The sequence below is a fragment of the Malaclemys terrapin genome, chromosome 6 (assembly GCF_027887155.1).
Source record: "Malaclemys terrapin pileata isolate rMalTer1 chromosome 6, rMalTer1.hap1, whole genome shotgun sequence".
NCBI lineage: Eukaryota > Metazoa > Chordata > Testudines > Emydidae > Malaclemys > Malaclemys terrapin.
In genome coordinates this window covers 24,840,874-24,868,690 of record NC_071510.1, presented here as the reverse complement: position 1 = coordinate 24,868,690, position 27,817 = coordinate 24,840,874, and the positions used below count along the sequence as shown (strand labels likewise).

Genomic DNA, 27,817 nt, shown 5'->3' with positions numbered 1-27,817 from the left:
CAATGCCTTTTTCAGACTGTGGGGAAATGATGGTGGTACTCTTCCAAGCTATACCCTTAAAATAAGCTCTGCACAGGACTCACCAAAATGAGATGTTGCTCACTGAAGATTATGCAGATGTTTAAAATATGATTGTACATGCTGTCTGAGCTTCATGGGGCTGCTTGAGTTTGGGTGCCCCTCGCTGGGGCTTCAGTATGCCCAGGGGCTCCACTATGCTCTTTGAACTTGGTTCCTCCTTGTTGGGTTAAAAAAAGAAAAAGATGGTGGTATCTCGCACACACCATGCGCTGGTTGACACAGCAACGAGACCTCACTCACAATGTCACTTAGAATAAATTGTGTAGATCTATGGTTTCCTCTACCCTGCCCATCACCCATTCCGACCTGAGGAATTCTTGTCACATGGTAAGCCATGTGCAAGCAAACAATATGTATTTTAATATGGCTAAATGCAGATGTATACATCTAGGAACAAAGAATGCAGGCCATACTTACGGGATTGGGGGAGGGGAAGCTCTATGATGGGAAGCAGTGACTATGAAAAAGATTTGGGAGTTGTGATGCATAATCAGCTGAACATGAGCTCCTAGTGTGATGCTGTGGCCAAAAGGCATTCTGGGATGCTTAATCATGGGAATCTCTACTCGAAGTTGAGAGGTTTATTTTACCATTTTATATGGCACTGTTGTGACATAGAAAACATGCCTTATGGTGATAGACTCAAAGAGCTCAATTTAGTCAGCTTAATGAAGAGAAGAATAAGAGGTGACTTGGTCAGTTTGTAAGTACCTACATGAGGAACAGATATTTAATAATGAGCTCTTCAGTCTAGCAGACAAAAGAATCTCAGAATCATAGAATCACTAAATATAGGAGTGGAAGGGACCTCGAGAGCTCATCAAGTCCATCCCCCTATGCTAAGGCAGGACCAAGTACACCTATTCAATCCCTGACAGGCATTCATCCAACCTGTTCTTAAAACGTCCAACGATGGAGACTCCATAGTCTCTCTTGGAAGCCTCAGAATGTAACTACTCTTAGGGTACGTCTACACTACCCGCCGGATCGGCGGGTAGCGATCGATCTATCGGGGATCAATTTATCGTGTGTAGTGTAGACGTGATAAATCGATCCCCGATTGCTCACCCGTTGACTGCTGAACTCCACCTCGGCGAGAGGCAGAAGCAAAGTCGATGGGGGAGCGGCGATCCCACGCTGCGAGGATGCGAAGTAAGTGATTCTAAGTCGATCTAAGATACGTCGACTTCAGCTACGCTATTCTCGTAGCTGAAGTTGCGTATCTTAGATCAATCCCTCCCCCCACCCCCCACTGTAGACCAGGCCTTAGTTAGACAGTTCCCCCACCCTCCCCCCATATCTAACCTAAATCTGCTTTGCTGCAGATTAAACCCATTACTTCTTGTCTTACCTTCAGTGGACATGGAGAACAATTGACCACAGTCCTCTTTATAATAATCCTTAACATATCTGAAGACTGTTCTCAGGTCCCCCCTCTGTTTTCTTTCTCAAGACTAAACATACCCAGTCTTTTTAACCTTTCCTCAGAGGTCAGTTTGTCAAACCTTTTATCATTTTTGTTGCTCTCCTCTTGACTCCCTCCAATTTATCCACATCTTTCCTAAAGTGTGGTGCCCAGAATTGGACACGGTACTCCAGCTGAGGCCTCACGAGTGCAGAATAGAGTGGGAGAATTACTTCCCCTGTCTTACATCCAACACTCCTATTAATACACCCCAGAATGATTAGTCTTTTTTGCAACTGCATCACATTGTTGACTCATATTCAAGTTGTGATCTGGTATAATCCCCAGATCCTTTTCAGCAGTACTATCGTGTAGCCAGTTATTCCCCCTTTTGTAATTGCACATTTGATTTTTCTTTCCTAAATTAAGTACTTTGCACTTACCTTTACTGAATTTAATTTTGTTAAATTCATACCAATTCTCCAATGTATCCAGATCATTTTTAATTCTAATCCTGCCCTCCAAAGTGTTTGCAGCCCATTCCAGCTTGGTGTCATCTGCAGATTTCATAACCATACTCTCCACTCCGTTATCCAAGTCATTAATGAAAATATGGAATAATATCAGGCCCAGTACTGACTCCTGCTGGACCCCACTAGATATGCCTTCCCAGTTGGACAGTGAGCCGTTGATAAGTATTCTTTGAGTACAGTCTTTCAATCAGTTATGCACCCACTTTATAGTAATTTCATCTAGATATAGACCACATCTAGTTTGCTTATGAGAATGTCATCTGGGACTATGTCAAAACCTTACTAAAATCACAATATATCATGTCTATTGATTCCCCACATCCACTAGGCCAATCACTCTGTCAAAGAAGGAAATACAGTCCAGTGGCTGGAAGTTGCAGTTAGATACGGTCAGACTAGAAATAAAGCACACATTTTTTAACAGTGAGTATAATTAACCATTTTGAACAATTTTTCAAAAGTTGTGGTGGATCACTGGAAATGTTTAAATCGAGATTTCATACTTTTCTAAAAGATGTGGTCTAGGAATTATTTTGGCAAAGTTCTGTGGGCTGTGTTATACAGCAGATCAGACAATGGTCCCTTCTGGCATTGAAACCTGTGAATCTATAAATCTATGAATTGTTAATGTTTAAATTAACATCCCCAGATATCTAAATTAATCCCTTACTGATGTCAATGGGGTATTTTATAGCTCTTGGAGCTATTATTTCAGGCTACCTACAGATTCTCTTAGACATCTCTGCATTGATTACACTTGATTCACATTTCTGAGGCTTTTTTCTCAATCACAACATCAAAAAACTTACTTTTTTTACTGAAGGCTGAGGTACTAGAGAACAAGATTGTAATAGCAACGGAGAGGTGCTGCTGCAGTGAATGCGTGCACACAAGCTGTTTTTGAGACCTGCTTTATTTTTCCCATCTGAATTTTCGCTGTCTTTGGAGGAGGGGCATTGTGTAGAAGTGCTTAGCATTGCTACTATCAGCTACTTAGCTGTTGGATATAATAACCAGGAGGGAGCTATAACTGCAGGTCCTGCTACATACACTTCTGGACAAGCAGCTGTGTCTCCTGGCTCAGCCACTCGCCTACTGGCTCTGAGGGTCTGCAGAGCAGGAAGAACCTGCCTGGGATATGAAAGAACTGCATGGGCTGTGGCAGCATCTTCTCTTCTCCCTTTCCTTAACAGGGACAGGCAAAAAAGGAGGCATGGCTATTGGAGATGAAAGGTGGAAGGATTTTGAAGATAGTAAAAGCTGGGACAAGAGGCAGAGAAAATGAGAAGTTGGGGGAGATGAGAGGGAGAGAATGAGAGATGGGGTAAGTGTGGGAGTTTTGGGAGAAAAGAGACTGGGGTTTGTGGGAGAAGAGCACCTTGTGGGGAGGAATAGAGAGAAGTGGCTTGTGGGAGAGGAGGAAGCACTGGAGAGATTGTAGAAAGTAGGTGAGTCTCAGAAGATGTCAGAGGTCTTGGTGATGATAGGGGACTTCAACTATGCAGATACCTGTTGGGAACATTATATAGCCGGGCACAGATTATCAAATACGTTCTTGGAATGCATTGGGAACAACTTTTTATTTCAGAAGGTAGCAAGAGCAGCTAGGGGAAAGGCTGTTCTAGATTTGATTCTTACCAATTGGGAGGAACTGGTTGAGAATTTGAAGGTGGAAGGTAGCTTAGGTGAAGGTGATCATGAAATGATAGAGTTCATGATTCTAAGGAATGATAGAACAGAAAACAGTAGAATAAAGGCAATGGACTTCAGACTCAGAGAACTGATAGGTAAGATCCTTTGGGAAGCAAGTCTAAGGGGAAAAAGAATTGAAGACAGTTGTCAGGTTTTTTTAGAGACATTATTAAAGACACAAGAACAAACTATTCCAGTGCATTGGAAAGATATGAAATATGGTAAGAGACCACCCTAGTTTAACCAGGAGATCTTCAGTGACCTGAAACTCAAAAATGAATCATAGAAAAAGTGGAAACCAGGTCAGTTTATTATGAAGGATGAATATAAAAAAATACAAGTATGGAGGGAAAAAATTAGAAAGGCACAAAATGAGACTAAACTAGCTAGGGATATAAGGAGCAACAAGAAAATGTTTTACAAATGCATTAGAAGCAAGAGGAAGACCTAGGACAGGGCAGGTTTGTTACTTAATGAGGATGAAAAGACAGTAACAGAAAATGCAGCAGTGTAAATGGGACTAAAATAGGGAAATGAACAAGTTAAGAATTACTTACGTAAGTTAGATGTCTTAAAGTCAGCACGACCTGATGAATACATCCTAGAATAAGAATAATTAGGGTATGTCCCCATTGCAATAAAACACCTGCTGCTGGCCAATGTCATTTGACTCAGGTTGCAGAGCTGTAAAACTGCAGTGTAGACTTTTGGGATTGTGCTGGAACCTGGGCGTTAGCACCCTCCCCCCTTGAGCCCAAACATCTACACTATAATTTTATATCCTCACAGCCCGAGTGCCATGATCCCAAGTCTGCTGACATGGGCCAGCCCCAGGTGTTTTATTGCAGTGTAGACAAACCCTTAAAGAACTTGCTGAACAGTTCTCTGAGCCATTAGCAATTATCTTTGAGAACTCGTGGAGGATGGGAGAGATCCCAGAAGACGGGGGAAGGGAAAATATAGTACCTGTCTATTAAGAGGGGAATAAGGACAATAAGCAAGACATGAGAAGTAATTCTTCCACTCTGCTCAGCACTGCTAAGGCCTCAACTGGAGTGTTGTACCACACATTGGGAAAGCTGAGGACAAATTGGAGACAGTACAGAGGAGAGCAACGAAAAAGACTAAAGGTCTAGAAAACATGACCTACAAGGAAAGATGGAAAAAACTGGGGTTTGTTTAGTCTGGAGAAGACAAGACTGAGTAGGGACATAACAGACTTCAAGTACGTCAAAGATTTTTATAAATGGGAGGGTAATAAATTGTTCTTCCTAACCATGGAGCAAGGACAAGCAGTAATGAGCTTAAACTGCAGCAAGGGAGATTTAGGTTAGACATTAGGAAAATTTTCCAATTGTAAGAATAGTTAGGCATTGGAACAAATTATCTAGGGAGGCTGTGGAACCTCTGTCACTGGAGGTTTTGAAGAACAGGTTAGACCAAACAGGGATGGTCTAGATAATACTTAGTCCTGTCTCAGTGCAGGGAACTGGACCAGATGACCTATCAAGGTCCCTTCCAGTCTTACATTTCTATGATTCTATGGAGAAAACTGTAGGGGAAAGAGGGGAGATGCAGATTTTGTGGGAGTTTGTAAACTCAGTACCCTGTCTGAACACTGCTGCTACATAAGACAAGAGCCAGTCACAAACTACACCATAGGAAGAGGGGCAAGAGGAGGCCAAATAAGTTTGTGTGTGTGTGTCTCTCTCTCTCCCGTTTTTTTTTTAAGTGAAATGGGAAGAGAGCAACTTATGTTGGAACTTATAGATGACATTACCTGTTTCCCTTTAAAAGAAAATGATATTCAGTGCTTATGGATCAATGTACTAACAGATAAAGCACAAGATGGGGTATTAGTTGGTGTCTGCCACAGACCACCAAATCCTACTCGGGAACAGGATGACTAGCACCTAATGCCCCTATCTATAATGCGTGGACGGGGGGGGAGCTGTGTTTGTGATCATGGTGGACTTCAATTTGAGTGACATATGCAGAAGATCTCCTGCTGCCAGTACTAAAATGTCTAAATATTATTGATGACATTTCCTTAAAATGTTTCATACAACAGGGGAATTCTGTATCAGACCTCATTTTGACTGATAAAGAGGAACAGATCACAGAACTAAAAAATAATGGTAACTTAGGCACAAGTGATCATGACTTAATCACATTTATAATGTAGAAACTGAATAAAGTCCAGATTAGTTATATATACACATATACACTTTGTTTTGTTGAAGGGCCAGTTTCACAAAGCTGAAAACAATTGTGAGCCAAATTAGTTGGAAGGAAGAATTTGATTAGAAAAATATGAATGATAATTGGGAATTGTTTAAGAACACTTCACTAGCTGCTTGAAGAGCCACAATCCCACAATTGAGGAAGAAGGCCATACTGGTTAAAAAAAAAAAAAACACCATCTGGTTAGAAGGTTGGAAGAAAGGGAAGTTGATAGTAATGAATATAGATCAGAAGCTTGGAACTGTAGAAAATTGATAAGCGAAGCAAATGGACACAAGATGAAATCTAATCCAGCAGGGTTAAGGACAATAAGGAGGAGTTTTTTAAAGTATATTAGGAAGAAAAAGAATCCTAACAATGGTACTGGTCCTTACTAGATGGAAATGTCAGAATTGTCAATAATAATAGAAACAGAAAAGGCAAGAGTGCTCAATTAAATATTTCTGTTCTGTATTTGGGGGAAAAAAACAAATACTTCATGTCATATGATAACACTTTTTCCATTCTACTGGTATCTCAGGAGGATGTTAAATAGCAGACGCTAAAGCTAGACTCTTAAATTAGCAGGTCTGGATAACTTGCATTCAGAAGTTTTAAAAGAGGTGGCTGATTAGCTTGCTGAACTGTTAATGTTGATTTTCAATAAGTCTGAGAATGCTGGGGAAGTTCCAGAAGACTGGAAGAAAGCTAATGTTGTGTCAATATTTAAAAAGGGATGATGGAGATAATTATCGGTCTATCAATGCGATATTGGTACCGGACAAGATACTGGAGTGTCTGATATTTGACTCGATTAATAAAGAATTAAAGGACAGTAATATAACTAATGCCAAACAACATGGGTTTATGGAAAAGCGATCTTGTCAAACTAGCTTGATATATTTTTTTGATTAGATTACAAGTTTGGTTGATAAAGGTGGTTGTGTTGATGTAATAATATTGGACTTCTGTAAGGCATTTGTCTTGGTACTGCATGACACTGATTAAAAATCTAGAAAGATATAAAATTAGTATGGCACATGTTAACTGGGTTAAAAACTGGATAACGGATAGGATGTGATTTTAGTAGGGTCCCACAGGGATTGGTTCTTGGCCCTATGCTATTTTTATTAATGACCTGGTAGAAAAAATTAAATCGTCACTGATAAAGATTGAAGATGACACAAAAATTGGGGGAATGGTAAATAATGAAGAGAGCAGGTCACAGATATAAAACAATCTGGATCACTTGGTAAACAAAGAACCTAGGCCATACTTATAGAACGGAAGACTTGGTCCTGGTATGCAATCCATAGGAGATTCAGGGGTTGTGGTGGATAATCAGCTGAATAGGAGCTCCCAGTGTAATCGTGTGGACAAAAGGGCTAATTCAATGCTTGGATGCATAATCAGGGGAATCTTGAGTAGGAACAGAGAGGTTATTTTACCTCGATTTGGCACTGGTGTGACTGCTGCCGGAATACTGTGTCCGGTTCACATGTGCACAATTCAAGAAGTCTCTTGATGAATTGGAGAGGGTTCAGAGAAGAGCTGTGAGAATGATTAAAGAATTGGAAAACATGCCTTACAGTGATAGGGTCAAGAAGCTGTCTATTTAGTTTAACAAAGAGAAGGCTAGGGGTGACTTGATTATAGTCTATAAATTTAATAATGGGCTTTTCAGTCTAGCAGAGAAAGGTATAACATGATTCAATGGCTGCAAGTGGAAGGGAGACAAATTCAGACTGGAAATAAGGTGTAAATTTTTAACAGTGAGAGTAATTAAACATTGGAACAATTTACCGGGGGTTATGGTGAATTCTCCATCACTACTGTTTTTAAATCAAGAGCTGCTCTCCAAATTATTTTGGGGAACTTCTATGGCCTGTGTTATATAGGAGGTCAGATTAGATGATCACAATGGTCCCCTCTGGGCTTGGAATCAATTAATCTATGAGTTGCAGTGAAGAGGATAATCTTGCAACACTGCAGAGGAATGTCCTTACACCCACACTTTTGGGGTAAAATGACTTTACTTATCAGGACCTTTGTGCCACAGTGGGAGATGCCTTCAATTTCACCATAAAGAGGGAGTCAACTGAGCAAATATCTGTAAGTTTTCAAGTGCAAGCTCTGAGGTGTTTGATTTCCATCAGCTCAAAAGTTTCCTGTAGCTCTAGCATGTACAAAAACCTCATATGGAATTAGTTTGAACTGTAGCTCTGTCCTAAAAAGACATTTGCTCTGGTTTACGATGAATAGTTTTGCGTTAACAGAACTCTGAGAAGTTGTTTCCCTTGTTGAAAAATAAATCCTCCAATTGAAAAACTATGACTAATACATGATTTCCCTCACAGAACTAGTTTAATATAGGAGAATGCTTTTTCAACATTGGAACGTAAAGGATTGGCACCAAAGTCCTGCTAATAATTTGGATTCAATAAAAGAGATTAAATCTTTTCATTCCTTTTTTCTTGAATACTTTTTTGGCTAACACATTGATTATTCTTATGGTCCTGATTTCTGTTTTAATTGAATTGCTGAGAATGAAAATGATTAGCAAAAGTTGTGTTGAGCAAATTTGTTTTGTTAATGTGGTTTTGTTTAACATCTCTTGTTCTGTCCAAAACACATAGACGTTCTTAAAAGGACATGATAGTGCATAGTTTACATACCACACGAGTAACAAAGTGAATGTGCAATTGACTTAAATGGACAGTAAATCAGTGAATAACATAGGTATTAAAAAGGGGAAAATAGGTTGATGTACTAGGAAAGTTATAAAAACAGTGCAGTAACACATACAGGTTATCATGTTTAGTCTATATTGAAATTCAATTGCCTGTGGTATGAAGGAGGCCAGTCTAGATGATGGTATAGAAAGTTCCTTCTGTTCTCAAAAATCTGCTTTTTCATAGCCAGTTTATTTCCATTTGTGCTTGTGCTATCATTGTCCTTTAGCTCAGTGGTTCTCAAACTTTCTTTTTCGTGGACCACTTGAAAATTGCTGAGGGTCTGGGTGGACCACTTCATGATCTTTCCAAATGATGTTTGTACCATTAACTAAGTACTGTAAAGCTCTTTGGATAAAAGTGCTATATAAAATAATAATAATTAATGTTTTTTGATCTACAACTCATTTTAATATCAGTAGTCTTACCTTTCTAATTCAATGGACGTGCCCTCTTTCCCCTGCCGCGGCAACCCCAAGCTGGGGCTGGGAAGGAGGGGGGTCTCTCCCTCTCTCCCCCGCTGCAGCAACCCCTGAGCTGTGAAGGAGGGGGGTCTCTCCCCCACCACAGAGCTGAGGCTGGGAAGGAGGACCATCTCTCCCCGACAGCTGCAGCCCTGGAGCACGTCCCAATTCTCCCCAAGGCCACCACCTCACCTTATATTTGCGTCTTCTCCAGGGTCCAGGCACCTAATTAGTGGAGCCAGGCCTGCACGGCTCCCCTAATTAGGTGGATGGCCCTTCATTTTCTTGTGTGGCTGCCCAGGCATGCACTTTAGAGGGAACTATCTGCGGACCACCTGAATGGAGCTTGCGGGCCACCGTTTGAGAACCTCTGCTTTAGCTACATAGCTCTTCTCCCTTCCTGGTATTTGCCCCCTTAATATATTTATAGAGAACAATTATCTCCCATCTCAGCCTTCCTTGCTAGAATAAACAAGCTGAGGTCTTCCACTCTCCTCTCTTAAGATAGGCCCTTCATTTCCAAGATCTCCCTAGTAGCTCTCCTCTGCACCTATACCAGTTTAAATTCATCTTTCTTGTACACGGGTGACCAGAATTGTACACATATTTCAGGTCCTACATTAATACTTCTCTATCTGTATTGGAATGCCTTGCCTAATACATCCTAGGATCATATTTGCCTTTTTCACAGCCCCATCACATTGGTGGCTCATAGTCATCCTGTGATTGACCCACACACCAAGGGTCTCTTTCCTCCTCTGTCACTTCCAGCTGAGGAGCCCCCAGCTTGTAGCAGAAATTCTTAGTATTAGACTTTAGGTGCATGACCTTGAACTTTGTACCATTGAATTTCAGCCTATTTCTGTCACTCCAGTCTTTAAGGTCATTCAGATTTTCCTGTGTACTTTTCTGGTCCTCCTCTGTATTGACAATGCCTCCCAACTTTGTAACATCAGCAAATTTCATTAGCACACACCTATTTTTTGTGCCACGGTCATTAATAAAAATATTGAATAAGATTGGTTCCAAGACTAAGATTGAAGTGAAAGGTGCTGGATTAACAGCACTATAAACCAAAGTAATCAGTTGTTCATTTTCTCTGGTTTGGCCCACCATTTTGTTTGTCATGTGCAGGAGGGGCCACCTCTTGGAATCTGAGAGTAATTCAGGCTTCTGTTCAGCCATTGGCCCTTTACTGAGACTGCCAACATGAGTGCCAATTGTGATGGCCATTTTTGCAATATGGACACTTGTCCACTAGGAATTGGAATGTGATTGCTAATTTATCCCCACTGAGATAACAACAATCTCCAAACATAAACCATTTTGAGAGGGATTAAAAACAGTGAGAAGGGAGTGAGAGACTCCATAACCTATTGTCAAGCTCATGTTCTTCATGTAAGCAAACAAAACCACCTGCGCCTTTGAAGAAAAATCTTTAAGGTATTGCAAACGTTTAACATTTGTCTGTGATGTTATTGGCTTAAAAACTGATCTATGTCCCTTAGGGATTAGGGAGAAATTTCCTCCTATATCCCTTCCTTTGCTCCCTCCCCCTCCACCCTCCAGGGTTCCATATCACAGCACACCTCATGGGCAGATATGTAGGCATTGCTCCTTCTGGTTTGTCTCTGTATCTGTGGGAGGGTCATTGGAGAGGAATGGAGAAGTATCCCTTCTTCCAAGAGACCATGCAGGCTGCTTCCACAGCACTCCCAGGCTCAAGAAAGAAGTGACTGAGATATGGAAATAATCCCAGATTTTCTCTGTGGCGGCATTGTGGCTGTTCTGGATGTGCCTAATAAATTGATCTTTATGTCCATTCCATGCACTGGTTTGCTATACTATGAAAAGGGAAAAAAGACTACTTTCTAATGATAGGTAATAATCTACAAAACTGCAGATGCCTGGGATATATTCCGTGTGTAGCCTCTCCATGCACAGATCTTTTATCCATGACCCTGAGGGGCGAGGCTTCAGCAGTCAAGTCTGAAAGGGCACACAGGGAGGAACCACAGAAAGGACAATCTAGGTAAAAACATCTCTTGGATTTTAACAAGCCATCCCACTTTCCCACCTTTTGTAACATGCACAGTGAAACTAAACTGGAAAATAAGTGTGCAACCTGAGACAGTCTCACTCAAAAGGTCAAGAATCAAAGCTAAGGTTGACTCTGCATCTTATCTGATACTTACTGTGTAATTTATTTCCTGCTTTAAATTTAGTTTCCTAGATTTTGTTTTCCTTTTTTCATTATAGCAACTTTTGAGCTGGGAACAAGCTGTAAAAGTTCAGATCAAGTGCTGTATTTGTATTTTCCCTAAGTTTAGGTATATTCACATCCTGGGTTTCGGTTCAGCTCACTGCAGTGATAAAGTCCAGTGTGAATTTCCTCAAAGTTTGTCAGGGAGAATGTTCAGAAATGGGGTTATGATCTGGGTCAATTTCTGGTTAATTTGCATAACCCTATCTTTAACTATACACATATATTTATTCCTTCTCCCACTCACTTTTCCCCCAGTCTTAATTTCTCTGTTATCCTCTCCATGTGGATCTCTGCAGTGGAGAATGGCTTTCTCTTGTATTGGACCAGTTGTCTGGAATTCTCTCTTCCCCCATTACCCCTGCTCACAAAATACTGAGTCTTGGAATAACTACCCTATCTTTAAACTCACCATGAAACCTTCCATCTATTTTTAGTTCATGGTATGATTAGACTTTCTGTAAAGTGCTTTATGAGACTTTATATAAAAGAAACTATATAAAAATAAACTATTTTGTCTAGTTCTATAAGATTTAGACATCTGAACTCAGACAAAGGACAGTAAAGTCCTATTAATGATGTAGTCTTCTATTTATATATACTCACCCATTTCTTTTTCTGTTTTCTGAATTTTAAAGTACATTAATTCAGTTGTTGATTTTCAGAGCTTGAATGGGGTAGTGGTATGAGACTGTGAATTCTTTGGGGCTGGGACTGTCTTTGTTCTATGCATGGATAGTACCTTGCACAGTGGGACCTTGGTCCTTTCGTGGGGTTCCAAGGCACTAATATACTACAGACGATAGATGATAATAATAAATATGTTGGTATGCCATACTTATTTTGATGACTGGAAAAAAGGAAGCCAGCTTGTGGTTTAAAAAAAAAAAAAAGTTGTTGGAGGTATGCCCCTTTTTCTTTTTTGGGAGCATATCTTCACTTTAGTTGAACTCAGAAATGATTTATGATGTTCTGCCCATACTCTCTTCTGTTGTCGTCTGTCATTGTAATTTGGGGGTGCAATCTCTCCTACAAGCACAGGATTTACATTCCTACCTCAAGAGGTGAAATCATCTTTTATATGTGGTAGCACCTTTTCTGAATTTAAAGCCAAACTCACCATTGATCTGCTGCAAAAAAACCTAAATAAAACTAGAAGCCCCGCCCCCAATTGCATTTTCCACTCCAAATATCTTATTTTTTAAAATTGTTCAGCAAAGTTTTCATTACTTCTGACATTCTCCAGTAGTAGAAGACAAAGCTATCTCTGCTGTCCAAAAATCTTATTTACAGCTTTCATTGCATATACTCTTGTTTATTTCCAGTTTGTGGCACATATTGTAGCGCAGTCTAATAAAACTGATCTTGCTTCATCAGCCTCAAGTCCCTGTAGATTTTCATGTATCGTGTGATTAATTGCTAGTTTCCTGTAGACTTCTTACTCTTTTCAATTTTTTTATTTCTTTAGCAGAAAGAGCTAAGATAAAAATAGTGAACCAGGCAAAAATAATGATAATAAAAAAAGCTGTACTTGGAATCATATTCTTCTCTAGATACCTCTGTCTTTAACTACCAAAGATTTATCAGTTGAAAGATGTATAGGACTCATGGAAGTTTGATAAACCCACTAAGTTTGCTGAGATACCAAATTAGCACTTAAAAGATATGCATATCCAAGGTGTGTGTGTTGAAAATATTTTTTTGTTTACTGACAACTCATGTATTTACTTGTCTAGTAGTATTTTATTATCTTTAATATTCACTGGGAGATCACAAAGACTTGTGGCTTATAAATGAGAATTTTTCAAGTATCGGTGCAGCAACTCAGAAATACGTTCCCTAATCATTTGGTAATCCAATGCCTAATGTATACATTAATGGAGCTTTGTGACAAATCACCTGTTAGATTTCACCTGACAGCTTGTCGTATAGTAATTATAAATAATTATAATATACGGCTATCATAATGCCTGCAACAAAAAATGGGGAAGGTAATTACAGAGTATCCTTTGTGCCCCCCTTTGCTCTTCTCCTGAAGTGACCCAGTGTTCCAGTTTGATTGAGATGGTTCCAACTGTTAATGGAACATCCCACTGTCCTAAAGAGTTTAGTGGGGATGCCTATTTGTCACCATTGCATACCACAGTCTCAAACACAAGAGCCAAGGGGAAAATAACAGTGTATAGTATTAATTTATAATATAATACAGTACTATTTAATGTTTGAACTGCATGAGACTGCAACAATAAAACATTAAGGACTTGTCCTGCATGTCTTACTCAGGCAAAACTCTAGCAGAAGTCAGTGGGAGTTTTGTCCTGAGTAAAAAACGTAGAATCAGGCCCTAAATGGTGGCAGCCAAGAGGAAAGCTCTCTCTCTCTCCCCCCTTACTCATGTGAGGTGTCAGTGAAGGCAATGGGACTACTTGTGTGGTTTAGGTGAGCAGAATTTAAACTCTTATTTTTTAACAATGGAAGAAGTGTATGTGTGTTTATATATGTGTATAGATATTTTTAACGATCCAAACAGAAGCAAGAGATACGCCCCACACTAAAAAGTTTGTGTATAGATTCATATCCTGAGTACTTAACTTAATTCAGTATCTTTGTACCTGGTAGTACAGTACTTTCAGTTTGTTCGATATTTGTATAAGAAATATTTCAAAGTTAATATATTTTTGAAATATTCTTACAATTCAGTATTATGCTAGCATTACAGTTATGTATTATCACAATCTTGGCAATAAACTGCACAAACAAAAACTAGTAGAACATTGTACTTGAACTTCTTAATATATTTTGTAAAGAATATTATTCCCACATTGTGTTAACTTGTGATATTTTGAGTTATGCATCCTGAAAGCTAAAACTTTTGGGAGCAATAATATATCAATGAAATAGAAACAACCGGTTTAACATTACAGCAGAAATATATACACACACATATATGTATGTATATTTCTGCTATCATTATTGTTGCTGATGATAACAAAGCAGGTGCTGATTCATCCTTGGGCAACAGTAGACAGAGTTTTTCATACTGTTTCACTGCACTCAGCATCATTTCTCCCTCTGCTCTTTACATATACATCCAGTATTATTGCATAAATCAGAAATCTGAGAAATTAAATTCACTAGGTAGGCCTGGCTTTAGTGGTTTATATAGAAGGAAGCAGATTTATTTCTTATTCATACCACAGTGCTGACAGGAAGAACAGAGGGAGGAGCTATATCAAGATGATTATAACTGCAAATTGTGTGGAAAAAGTTAAATATAGTCTCAAAACTCAGATCTAAATTGTGGTGGTGGTGTCAGAATTTGTAGGGGACGTGGGATTACTGACCAATTCTTCTGTGTCATTCTAGGATCTTAGCATGAAGAGTACTGAGGCAAATGGTGAAAACTGTCAGGACATTTGATCATTATATTAAAACCTGGCATATCTATTTTACGGTTACCAGATGTCCTGATTTTATAGGGACAGTCCTGATATTTGGGGCTTTTTCTTATGTAGGCATCTATTACCCCCCACACTCTGTCCCAATTTTTCATACTTGCTATCTGATCACCCTAATCTATTTAGTTATTTCAAAGCAAGCATAGAGTTTTGGGGTCAATGGGGCTGGGTTGTGATGGGGTTTTAATTTTTGTTTGCATTCTGTAACTATATGTGTGTGTGTGTGTGTGTGTGTGTGTGTGCGTGTGTGTATAAAATATAAAATCCACTCAACTTTTTATTATTCAACAAAAATAGTCTCAAATTCATTCAACAGGATGAAAAATGGTCAGGCATGCCACATTCCATATATTGATGCCTTTCCATACTCACAGTGCAATTATTAAAATCTTTTTCATTTTGGAAGATGCAGTGCTCCTTTAAGTATAAAACTGATCTTGGGATCATTTTGCATGGCACAATTGTCAACAAGAGGACAGGAGTTGGGGAGGAACAAAGTAGCCTTAAAGCTGGGCAGCACTACATTTCCAAAGTAAAATCAAATAATATAAAACAAAACTAAATATAATAACACAATCTCAGTATAATAACTCAATGGGAGAACTCATGAGCATAAGTGTTTGCAGGACCTATCTATCTGAGGCAATTACATGGCTCCCATCACCATAGTATGTGAGTGCCTCCCAGTCTTTAATATATTTATCCTCACAACGCCCCTGTGAGGTAAGGAAGAACTTCCTCTCCAAATGACTAGGGCCTCCAGGAAGAAAAAAACAGAGACTTTAAGCCAAACTTTACAGTGACTTAAATTCTACTCCCCTGATTTCACTGAAGTAGCATGCGCTGTAAATGAACATGGACTTTGGCCCTGTGTCTTTACAAAGAAAATAAAAGTGCCATGTAAACCTATGGAAGTATATACAAATGTTTGATAAAGATGATAATATGCCTTCAAGGACAAATTCTGCCTGAGTTATAGTTCTTGCAACTCCATTGATTTCATTGGATTGTATAGGGGTGTGAATCTGAACAAAAGTTAACCCTTTAAATTCCACTGAAATAGATTGGATTTAGAAAGTTTTTGGAGAGGGACAGTTATCACACACACACACAGGGAGGTAGTCTATTGTGTGGTGTGTGTGTGTGAGAGAGAGAGAGAATGTGAAGGGGGGAAGGAGACAGAGGGGGGCGTATTTGAGATGCCCATCATCTCAGAGTTCTGTGTTTCAGTGTGTGCATCCCTCTGACAAGCACACCCTTTACACAGTGCTGGAAACAAGTGTGTGTGTGTGTGTGTACACACAAGACAAGATCTTCTCTCGGCTGGACTGGTACAGCTAGCTGGATCCCTGGGAGTGACGTCACCGTCTTCCTCCTCCTCCTTCCCCCCATCTCACCCCCCGCCCCCCGTGTGTGTCTCTCTCTCTTGTTTCCTATGTCCTCAGTCAGTCAGTGGTCCAGGGAGACACTGCTGGCTCAGTGCTTCTCCCTCTCTCAATACCTTCTCCGCTCCCGCACCGCTCTGCAACAAGCTCTCCCCAGCACTCGGGGCCATACGGATCCTGTGATCCACGCAGCCTGAGAGGATTTAAAAATAATAATAAAAAACCCCCAGCAAAACAAAGCGAGAGGGAGGCACCTCCACCACTTTACTCCTCCTCACCCCCCCCCCTTACTCCCAGGGGAGTCCGAGCAGGGGCACTGTTCCTGCTAGTGGTTGTTTCCCCCTGTCTTTGCCCCCCAGCCCCGAGAAAGGGAATCGCCTTTTGCCTCCCGTCTGTGTGCACTGCACTCTGTTTGGAGCGGCGGGGCGAGCAGAGGGGGGAGGCGGGTGGGCGACCCAGCTATTTGTAGCCACAGACTCTGCTACAAGGCGAAGCGGGGGGAAGAGAGGAGGAGGAGGAGGAAGCGGAGCAGAAGCTTGGGACCAGAGCGAGCGCCCGGGAGCAGCGGCAGCCGCAGCCGGCAGAAGCAGGCGGAGGACGGAGCCGGGAAGAGAGCGGCTGGGGGAGCCGGCTGCCCCTGGCTGCTGGATCTCCGGGCTCCCGCCGACTCTCCCCCACTTGCCGGCGTTGGACTGTGAGAGCCAGGCACCAGCGCCAGACAGCAACGACCCGCGGGCTCCTGCTGCTTGGCTTGGATTAAATTGGCCGTCCCGGAGCCCAGCGAGAGGAGGTGGCGGCGGCGGAGGGAAGCGCCGGTGGTGGCGGGCGGGCAGGCGGCGGCGGCGGTGGCTGCTGCTGGGACTGGGGGAGCCAGCATGACCAGGTAATTCCCCCGCCGCTGCCCCATTGCTCCCCCTCTGCCGCTCCATCTGTGCGTGTGTGGGGAGCATTGCACACATGTGCACCACACTCAGCCCTCCCCCCTTGGCGTTAATCAGGCTGCCCCTAGCCCTGGCCAGATCCCTCGCCTCTGCTTTCTTCTGGGTTTTAATCTCGAACCACGGCTGAGAAAGGACATGAAGAGAGTTGTTGTGGGGTCTGTGTGTGTGTAAGGGGGGGGGGGGGGGGAATTGACTAGTGACCAGAGTAGACGTTTCCACTGAATTCCTACTGTAAGTGTGGGGGGAGGGGGAATTCATGTATCGTGTATTGTAAAGAGGGGTGAGTTGTTATTAATGATAGCATTTTTTATTTGAACTAGTGGGGAGAAGGGGAACTAGCAGCAATCAAAGGGAAAGTGGCTGCCATTCACGGTGTGGGAGGAATTGTTTGGAGACCTTTTACACACTGGAATCAGATCAATTCTCTCTTTTCCCCTATAGCAATTGCATATGATTGTGCATGATGATAAGAAGTTTTTTTTGTTTGTTTGTTTTTTAAAAAAGGTCCTTTTTTGAAACCACTGTAAAGAAACCGAAACAGTGCAGCTTTCTGTAGGGTTATAATGGAACTCTCACATTTGTGCAGAAAACTTATTTTACTAGCTCCCTCTTAAAATTCATATTTTTTGTAAGCAGGGACTTTCCCCACTTTTAATGTAGCCTACTTTGACTTATAAATACAAGATCTGTTTTCTTTATTCAGTTCTAAGTGCTACATTTTGGGGCGGAGATATTTTTTCCTTAAAACTGTCACCCCCTCCCAAGCCATCATCACTTTTCCTTTTTCAGACACCTCTCAATAAACACATTTCTGTTTCTCGTTGTTATTTGAGACTGTTGTCTGATGAGTATACATTCTCCTGCCTGGCCTTTATACACTGTACCACCACACACACACCTTTCTATTTCTTCTCACCTTTACCCCATACATACACACAATTTAAAATTGAAGCTTTTACATATATAAAGAGGACCATTTTGTTCACCTCGCCACAGAGCAGCAAAGGTTTTATGTTTTTCTGTTCATTCAATATTCACTGGAGACTATGCGACATTTCATGTAAGACCTTAGATACTACTTTGCTTTGGAATTTCCTAATTACAGGGGATGGATATGTTTATTTTATGTTTCTATTCTCTTGAGTATTTAAACTTAGTCTCAACTTTCTATGTGAATTCTATCTTGTGACCCTTTTGCCAATTGCCTTCTCCCTACCTTCTGCACAAACACAGGCAACTTCTGTAACATCAAGACTTTTACTTTGAATCTTGATGCATAGATGAAGAAACACAGCTCTAAGATATTTTGTGTTCTTTGTTGTCTGGTAAAAGATTTATAATATTTACTACTTTCTATTCTTTATGGAAATGTGGTTTAGAATATATTGTATTACATAGTTTTTAGTGGGTTGGGAAAGAACAAAGCTTTATTGTTCATTGTTATTGAACAGAGCAGCTCTGAACAAAATAAAATTCTCCCTTGTCCCCCAAAATAATTGTATGTACTTGCATCTCATATAGCTAGCAATTTTGTGACAGTTTCCTTAAATTCACTCTCATGAGATCAGCTATTATTGTATTTTTTGAAGTGTGAAATTGACAAACTGGTCAGTTTAATAAATTCAGCTGTCAAATGTTGTCCAGTTAAAATAGCTAAAAGCTGTAATGTGTCGGCATGGGATTTTCAAAGAACTAGGTGGTGTAGCTTTTACACAGACATGGAGAGGGATTTAATTGGATACTTTTTACAGGAGTAGCTTTCCAATTTTAGTTGTCACTTGTGGTGGTATGGTGGAATATATTTAGGTTTCTCTCAATGCTGAAATGATGTATAGCTTGTGTATATTCACTTTAAGTACTGAGAGCTTTGGCTAAGTAGTAGACTTCTACTCTAAGAAGGCACTAAGAAATTCATTGTGGTTTGTGTGTGCTATGCCAAGCTGTCAGGAATGGCGTTTCAAAAGGAAAACTGCATTTCTGAGCTTCTAGATGTCAGGGTCTGTGTTTTAAAATCTGCTTTTAGTATTAGCAGTCATATTACTTTTTAATGAATAATAAAAAGTGGTATAAATTAAACATTCTGTTGTGGCTGTTATGTAACTCAAACATTAGTTGTGCCAGTGCACTAAATGGGAAATGGTAAAACATACAGCATTTAATTTTCTGAGGAGGCTTGTGAAAACAGCTCTGGGGTTGTATTTAGAAATGAATTGTTTAGTATTTTAAATTTAATCAGTAATTCAGCTTTAATTTTAAGGTCACCCTTCATTTCTAAACCAGAATAATACAGAGACTAAAACTAGCCAAGCTAAAGAGTAGGAATCCCCCTTCATCTGGTGCTGTGTGTGCTAAACCACTAGGGGCCTGTATAAACTGCTCATGTACAGCAAATACCAGTGCACAGCATATGCACCAGAAGGACATTTTTAACACAGATAGCCAACATCAAAATGACACTTTTCTATGATTTATTGCCAATAAATTAGACTAATGTTGTTTGGGAGTTAAATGTATGTTGTCCTCCCCCTTCCCCCATAATTATATTCAGGATTGTTGACTCCCCTGCCACTGTGGTTGAGGAAGGACGCTATCAGAGGTGATAGGCTACATTTCTTTGTCTCATCTTAAATGTATGTTTCCTTTATTAGATTAATAATGACACTTTTCCCATAATGCAAGCGTAGGGTTAAAAGATAATCTAAATAGGATTACTCTAAGGAAGGAATGGACATAGATTGATGGAGTATTTAAACTAGCTTTGTAAGTGCTGTGTAAGTTGGCAAGTGCGGAGATTCCAAGGCTGTGGCTGGAGTATAGTCAGCAGTTATGGGATCTGGACTGAAGATGCTCTATACATTTTTGAGTGTCAGTTTCACAAATTTAAAATCGACCAACCATGGAATTCTTGATAGACATTAGGGAATAAGGTCAAGTATACTTACACTGTTCCTTTGTTGATTTTCAGTTTTTCAAACTGACAAGGCAGACCATTTGTAAAAGAGCACAGCTGAAACATTCGCATATTGAATTTCCTTCAAAATGAACTTGATTTATCAAGCTATTGGGCAATTCTATTTTTAAAAGGATTCTGGAGATAAATCAGGATACTGTAAGGTCACATAATGAAAGTGCAACTTCAGTACGCTGTGTTTAGTTTTTAATGGGCTATCTTACTTTAAAAACAGCTGAGTTATGTCACATCAAGTGGTGTGGGTGGTCATTTGCCACGATAGGCTTTCTGCTCGGTTCCAAAAATTTAATTATTACAAATATTTATTAACTTTCCATTCTCAGAAAGGGCTAAAAATGGGATCCTATATATGTAAATAAATAATAGTAATGAAGCCCACCTGAATAAGTCTCCTTAAATCATCTATATCTTTTTAAGGGTAGGAATTTCAGATAGTATTTTGATAAACCAAGTCTCTCTCTTCTGAAATGCACACGACATACTTTGGATATATTTATATTCAAAATACAACAAGGACTAATTACATATAAACAGTCAGTATATAAGTGCTTGAGCCAACATGTTTCACTCTTGTATTACTGCAAGCTAAGATCTGTATTTTTTTTTTTAATGGAGAAAAAAGTATAGAGATTGAATTTTTTTTAAGTCAGTTAAATACCAAAGGGCCATATCATGCCATCACTTTTTAAGCAAAATCCCTCATTGTGAATCTGTTGAAAAACTGATGGCATACTATGGTCCATATATTTCATTAAAACAATAAATTTCATATTTGCTATGGATTGTTTATTTGTTTAATACTTCTAGCCCTTGATTTGTTTGGAAAAGGCTTAAAAGGAAGCTACTTATGAATGCACAATGGCAACTGGCAGCCTGGAGCAGAATCAGTGTTTAAAAATATTCCTTCATATATTATCAATGATTTACCAGGTAGGAGCAAAGGGAAAGAGTGTTTTCTCTCTGTGATCCACTACACTGAGAGCTCCTGTACAACACATCTACTGAAGAAATCTGATGATGTAGAAAAAGATTGCTTGAGAGTGCTTGGCCTGTAAATTCCTTTCCAACAAGCTTCACTTGTTGTTTGAACTGCTGTGCATTCATAGAGCTGTGTGTCTGCCACTGCACAGGTTTAGTTTGGGATCTATTTTCCCATAACATCTCTCTGATAATCTCAGTTGGTTTTAACTGGTGAGTGATAATACTTATTTAAACATCATGTGCAAATCTTCACATATGGGTTTGCTAGCTAAAATACACGAAAAAATTGATTGAAAAATTACTAAAAATGATGTTCTTTTGTAAATATCGTGATCAAAGAATTGTTCCAATCCTAAAAACCTTGCTTAATAATAGTGATTTTAGTTTTTTTCAGGCTGTTTTAATTCTTCAATTAAGATGACAATTCATACACGTAATTTGTTCTTTTTGCCAGCTCAGTTTTAGCCATAATATGTGCTTTTAAATATATTTACTTTCCTTGGATCAAAAGGCTTTGCACGTTTAAGTATCTCATGCTTACCAGCTGTGACGTATTCCTCAGAAACTAATATTATTCAACTGTAGCATAATAATAGGGAGGAAACTAAATTGTGATGGATATTGCAGCAATTGCTACAATAGGAGAGACGTCACAAATTTAAACTTCATGCTTATACCTGTGTCTCTCTGTGATCCTCACTAGCAATGCTGTGTGTAGTATATACTTTCAAAATTTACCAGCATACTGAACATACAGTACATTTCTCCTCGAATCAGTTCATTAAAAATGATGTGATTTTACATTCTCACACTAAAACTGTTTTTCTCTTTGATTCATGGCACTAGAAGACATGTCCCAATTTACTATCAGGCTCTGTGCTACATTTCCTCTTGGTTCCAAGTATAGCTAGGCTACTTCATATCTTCAATAGTTCTTTCAATGTATATCCATTGGTATAGAAAATTATTTCATTGTTTTCCAGATAATTAAAATACTCTGTTTAATAATTGCAAAACTAATTACATACTATTATAGTCACTTGGTATATATTTTCTCCATCCACAATATATTAAACATACTGTATGAAACAGAGAAAGCAAATGCGATGATCTTTGGTTTATAGCCTTTAATGTTCTGGAAATGATGTTTCTAGAAGTCAGAGTTCAGTAAGTGACACATGTAAAATTTGACTTTTTAGATGGCAGAATCCGCTAACTTCTCATAATAGCTACTGAGTCAAGTGCCAAGCTGAAGGGATCTGAATGAGACAAATGTGGATCTAGTCCCACATTTGCAGAAAGCTATACAATCCTCCTGCAAATTGACTGCTATCCTACTTTGATTTCAGTGGCCCAACTTTTTTACTATTGCAACCTGCCTCAGTCTGACGTTTGGCTTTCTGTTAATTGTTTAGACTCACTGACTGGAAATACACAGACATATTCTGATAACAATGTCAGAGGCTTTGTGACCTTTAGAATACAATTGTTTGCTGAGTTTGAACTCAATAAAACTCTGCCTGCTTTTTATAATGTGATTGAATTAAAAAATTCTTAATTGTATTTTTAACTGTCCCTAGGCTGTATTCTTTAATGCAGCTTTACTAAAGGAAAATGAGATTTGTAGATATGGAATTAAGAGAATGCTATTTCTTTATTATTGTTTTTTATGGCTACAGGGCCCGAGACATTCAGAATGAAGAATTAGCAGAACATCAGAACAGAAAGGTTAAAAGCTTTGCACATTTTCTTAAAGTTAAGAAAGGATGATTTTACTTTATTTTATTAGTGGAAAATTCAGACAGCAGTAATGTTAGAAAAGTTCACGGAAAATATTTAGGACATTTTACACAGTTGGCCTTTCTTCATCTGCCTTACGCTCAAGGATAAAGGATTTTCAGCACAGAAATGTGTGTCTGGTGTTTCAGCATGTACATGTAAAATCAGTTTTTGTGTACACCTGTATAATTATTCCTGGGTTAATTGTTTTTTGTAAATATTTGACCATTTATCTTTTTTTTAAAGGAAGGAGACCCCCTCCACACTACTTCCCATCTTCTGGAACTTACTTCCAGACTAGAGGGGTCTCCTTCACAGAAAGGCAATTTGTAAAGGTAGGACCAGAATTCCTCTTTTTAAATTTTCAACCCTTTGAACAACAAATGTGTCATTTATGTGTCAGATATATACACTATGTACTGTTTTTTATCTAAATCTTGTTTTAAGCATGTTAGGAGTTGCAACCACATACTGATACTACTTCAAATGAAGTCAGTATGAAATGCCTGATGACTTCAATGGGAACTAGATGTCAGGTCATTTGAATATGCAAACACGTACAGTTTTGATTATAAAAAATATCAGGTTAGAATTTTAGTTAAACATGTGTAAGTGAAAAACATGAATTTGTTGAAAAATATGCAGTATGATGAAAGGCTAAAACACTGACCAGAAAGTAGAGTAGGAATGTTGGTTGTATGTTGTTGTTGTTTTTTAGGATGATAGTGTGTCTTAGAAAGCTGCTTAAATACTGCCCAGTGCAGCTGTCCTTCCCTGAAAGATTAGGTTTCAGGAGCAATGATGGATGTTGGATGCCTGTAGCCAGTTGTGAGGTTTGCTCTGAGGTCAACAGTACTGATGGAGGATAGGAATTTACAGCCTTCTGTCTCTACGCCAACCCAACCAGTAGCATTTCTCAGGAAAAAAAAATAGACTAGACACATGCAGCGCTGAGCTAATATTCTGGGATAGTTCAGAAAGCCATTCATTTTAGAGGTTAAAAAAATGTGTGGATATTAAGGACATTTGTAGTTATCAGAATTTTGGATTTTTTTTTTTTTTTACAGATAAGCATACAGCGTTCTTACCTAATATACAATATATGCAATAGTGTAGCTTAATGTAAATTCTTTCTTATATTCTGTTAAAATGTGTCAGCAAATTGTGAGTTAATATGAGATAAATCTACACTTGTTGACCTATTACTTCTGTAATTTAGAAGGTGTTTTAAAAATATTTAACGGGTTATCATTTAGAATTTGAAATCAAGCCATTTAAAGTCCTGGCACAATTTTTCTCTCATTTTTCAGCTAAAACTGTCTAATACTAATTTTCCCAGAAAAAATATGCAGTAAGGGTTTTCCTGAAATTATGATCAGAGAATTATTTATATACATTAATTGTGAAAGATTAAACATGAAGTTTATCCTACCCTCTTTATTTTAGATATCACAATACATATTGCAGATAAAAGCACATAGTTTGAATATCTTTGAAATATCCAGTTGGAGGTGAGGGTTTAAGAGCAGACGTTCGATATTAGTTATGAACTGCCGAGGTTTCCTGAGTAAGTTAGACTAATATTTTATATTGGCTTAATGTGATGATAACTTTTTAAAATGAATTGATAAAATAAAGAAAGAATGGGCAACAAAGCATGCTATTGTGAGGAAGGCATGAGACTTCCTTGGATTTGACACTTTGTGAATTCCTCATTTGCTTTGGTACCATACACTATGAAAGGAGACTTAATGGTAAATAAGGGTGTTGCTACAAAACACAGAAAAGAATTTCCTTACATAGGGCCTGATCCAAAGCCCACTGAAGTCAGTGGAAAGGCTCCTATTGATGTCAATAGCCTTTAAATGATCATTAGGGCCTTCGTTTAAATCAAGCTGGACTTTTTCTTTTAGTAAATCTTAGAAGTGATTAAATTCAAATATTTTGACATAGAGAAGTAGTCTTGGTAAAATATCTGACAGGCTGTTTTATAATGTCCCCTAAGATAAGAAAACAAAAGCATTTTGATAAAGAGAAATATGTTTCCAGCAGGAATATCTTTACAGCAGTGGTCCATCAAGGAAATGGAATTGTGCCAAGCAACTATGCTTTCTATTTTATTGGCAGCTTGCCAACAACTTTTATTTGGAAAACTCATCAATTAAAGTGAAGCATTTTAAATAATAAATATTCACTGTTTACCAATTAATTTAACTATAAATAACAGATGGGTTACTTGATTAGGTTTCAATTTTAACCTGTTCTGTGAAGAATAGCATTTTTTTCAAGTTATCATTAAACGCATCATTGATCTATTTTTAATTAACAAAATTTTACAAATAACAAATGCATGTTGCTATGGTGCTTTGATAATCTGGAAAATTTATTTTGTACTTGACATAAGAAACTTGGAATATTTTCATCATACATGGCACATGAAGGAAAAAGTGTAACATTACTCTGGAGAAGTATTTGTGTTAAGTGACATTTTGGACACACCAACCATATTTATTGTATTAATCAAAGGGAAGTAGATATTCAGTGCACATTTTTGGAGTCACTAAGGTAAATCTATATATTAACACCTGTGTCCTGTTAAACATTCTAAAATATTGCCTTAAATGGTACATGAAGTCTCAACATACTGATTTGCAGATAAAAACCTCCCTGTCCTTTAAATACATCATGGAGCAGTTACTTTGGAGATCATTATTCTCTGTAAAGCCAAAAGGTATTTAATAGCAACCCAAGAATAAACATACCTCCTGAAAAGACTAACAGACACCATGTTTAATTTTGAAAGACCCTGAAATGTCTGGAAAACACTGCAAACAGACTTAAGCACAACAGTTTTTCAATTAGCTTGGAGTTTGTTAGACAATTCTGTGCTAAATGGCCTACATCTATAAATACTGTATATATGTAAAAAAAGGCAATATTTATATCTCCAGCTCTTAGTGCTCTATTTGATGGAACAGACAGGTGCCTTTCTGGGAAATGTAATCCCCAGAAGGCCACTTAAAGGGAATACAAACTGGGCTTATTCAGGGGACAGGTTGATCTAGTGCACAACAGTAATCTCGCCACCCCCACCCCCCCCCAAAAAAAAAAAAAAAGAAAAGAACTGTAGAGCTGTTTTGGAAATAGGAATCTTTCTACTCCTAATTAGTGCTACTCTATATTCTCAGCTCCTTCTGTTTTCTTCTCGCATACTCTGTGACGGGGTTGTAGCATTAAGTAGTATGCATTTCTCTGAAATGAATGGCACATCACTGTTTCACCATTGCATATCACAAGCTAGTATGAGCATGATATAGCCAAATACTGTGTGTCACTCCATTCACTTCCCTGATATGTATTCCATTAAATGCTGCATTTTTAAAAGGAATATAATCTGTTGGTAAAAAAAAGTAATTATGAGTTGATGCAATGTTCAACAGAGGGACTCCACAACTTTCCTCTGATACATTACAATTTTGGGACACATTGCCTGGGGAGAATGCACTGAATACTGGGGTTAGCTGAATACTCATGTATTTGACTAGAATTCAGCGGTTGAACCCTCACACAGCTATATCCACTAATGAAGATTTGCCTTTCACTATTAGTAGTATATCTGTGCAGTTTGTGGCCCAAAGGGATTTTCAAAGAGCCCACAAGACTTCTAAAGGATAAACTTTGCCCATGCTACTTGGGCAGAAATGTTAGAAAGGGGCTTTTGCAGTCTGTTATCAATATTTTCAAGGGACTACTCAAGCTACAGACGCCAGCACCTACTGCAAATCCTAAAGGAAGTCTGTGGTCTTTCAAGGTTCTATAACCTCTTCTTAAACAGCTACTTTTTAAGGGAAAATTACTCACCAGAAATTGTTTATTGGACTCTTTCCCCTGTTGTCTCATCCTGTGTAAGCATTTATGGCACCATGTATCAGGAAACCAGGAGGAACAGAATAGTGAGAGGCAGAGACTAAGCACACAACCCTTTTTTGCTTCTTTGTCATGTATTAAGGAAGTACGAAAATTCTCCAATTTTTGATGTTGCTTATTTGTTTTGTTTTGTTTTCTGCTTGTTTTTTACAAAAGAAGTTCCATTCCTGTCAGTGTTGGAAGATTGACTGGAAAAGTAATGTAATGATGACATCACTTTTGCTAAGAGAGTAAATATGAAGCAACTTGAGAAGTGACAAGATTTTCAGCCATATTTAAAGCTCTTTAGGCATATTTGCTTTTCTTATTGCTTATTTAACGTCAATCATTAAGTAACATTTTGAACAGAAAAAGCCTTTGTTAAAGTTTCAGCATTCTTGTCCTTTCAGTTAGGGTGTTAGAGATGACAATAGATATCCTGCGACCAGGCAGACGGCCTCCAGCAAAACCAGAAAAGAGCAGACTTCACATTCTTGATATTTCTCAGGTAAAAAACAAACAGGAAAATAAAAACCTTTTAGGCATTCTTTATACATTATATTAAAAAAAAAAAAGGCACAAACCCAATTTTTAAAAAAACCGGTGCAGGTCACATTTAAAGCTGACAAGTCTCAGCCTAAATAAGACTCCAGATAACACATGGATAAAGCAAAAGGCATGAAATATGGAAGAAAAGGAGGGACTCCAAAAACTGAATTACCAGTGAGTAATTTTACCTTGATGTTAGGCACCTTCTTTTGCTATCCCATGGGATATTAAGGTGTCTCCATAATCTATGTCCACCTGGTAGCGCATGATGAAAGTGTAAGGGAAGGACCATGCAGCAGACTTGCAGATTTCCAGTTCAGTATAATCTCAAGCCTCTTATCTGAGGAGGGCAAAATACCTAAGGTAGAGTGACACTTAGCTAGCAGAAGTAGAGAGTCTTGTCCGTCTTTTCGGAAGTTAGGTCAACATATGACTTTAGCCAATTACTGAGACT

General features: G+C 38.8%; 1 protein-coding gene across 29 annotated transcripts in view; it reads left to right on the top strand.

The window, feature by feature from the left end:
- Positions 1–27,817, top strand: part of PTPRD (protein tyrosine phosphatase receptor type D) — a 1,677,890-nt gene that overhangs the window by 1,159,250 nt on the left and 490,823 nt on the right. For 2 of the 29 annotated variants that reach the window (XM_054031458.1, XM_054031431.1), the window contains exon 1: positions 16,329–17,119. The exons of 25 other annotated variants lie outside the window; for them this stretch is intronic. The gene's annotated coding sequence lies outside the window, so the exon portion shown is untranslated. Of the gene's footprint in view, positions 1–16,328; positions 17,120–18,147; positions 18,238–23,166; positions 23,244–27,817 lie in introns of those variants that run through there. 2 more of the 29 variants (XM_054031433.1, XM_054031432.1) reach the window with 2 other exon arrangements.